This window comes from Tupaia chinensis, unplaced genomic scaffold (assembly GCF_000334495.1).
Source record: "Tupaia chinensis unplaced genomic scaffold, TupChi_1.0 Scaffold000370_1, whole genome shotgun sequence".
In the NCBI taxonomy this organism is placed as follows: domain Eukaryota; kingdom Metazoa; phylum Chordata; class Mammalia; order Scandentia; family Tupaiidae; genus Tupaia; species Tupaia belangeri.
In genome coordinates this window covers 3,307,519-3,308,655 of record NW_006159867.1, presented here as the reverse complement: position 1 = coordinate 3,308,655, position 1,137 = coordinate 3,307,519, and positions in this window count along the sequence as shown.

The window sequence follows — 1,137 nt, the reverse complement described above, 5'->3', positions numbered from 1 at the left end:
GGGAAAGAGAAAGAGAGAGACCGTGGCAGGAAAAGTGAGAAATCATTCCCCAGGGGGGATGGCCACAGCACAATCCCTTCTTCATTCTCATCCTGGATATGCACGCGTACGCATCCAGTGTGATATTCAAACCACCGGGTTCAGGACTCAAACCATTGTCAGCCATGTGCGAGTCCAGCGACATAACCACTACACCATCTGCTGTCCCCCCCAAAAAGAAAAAAATTTTAAAAGATCCAAATGACTGTTCTGCCTTTTCTATTTTCCATAGCATTTTTCTCCAACTAATATACTAGATTTTTTCAATTAATGCACATATCTATGATTGTCTACACACACACACACACACAGAAATGAAAGCAAGAGCATTATTAATGTGTCCTAGGCCTCTTGCCACATTGTAGGTCTCCATATATATTTGTTGAATGAATCAATTAATCAAGCAATCAAAATCTCTTACCATTTTCATTCCAAATTGAAGTAGGGCATTGAAGTTATTAGTTTCTAGAGAGTCCTATATTTTATAAATGTGAATTCATAAAGATGGCCCAGGCAGGGTGGCATGGGTAGTAGGGTTATTGCTGAGGATGCTGGAGGCTTCTGGGTTCATGTCCCTGGTCTACCTGAACATACCAAATGCACTCATGATTCTGGCTGGTTGTGGAGTTGGGGAAAGGACTGCACCACGAAGACCTTGCCAAGGGTGCCCTGCAGTCTCTCTCTCTCTCTCTGGAAATACATAAATACACTTATGAAAAAGAAGTTCTGATACATAACCAAATAGGTTAACACAGGCACATCCTAAATAAATAATTTTTTCCTAGGTCCTAGGCAAATATGCAAAATGAGTTGGAGGTACTTGCGTTGCACTGCTTTTGAACGTGTGCATTTCATGTTTTGATTAAATGGAGGCATCAGTGGTGGGAAGGATTGGAAATCTCAACAGGTATGTTTAAAAATGCTTTTTGAAGACTCACGCCTGGTAGGAAAGTGGTAGCTTTAAGTATAATCTCTTCATCTTTCAGGTAAAGAGATGCTCATTCTTTGCATACTAATTGACTCAGGAACTATCCAGGGGGAAAAACGTTTTCAAAAATACAAAGGATCAAATGGATTGGGGCGGGGGGAGGGCGGGGG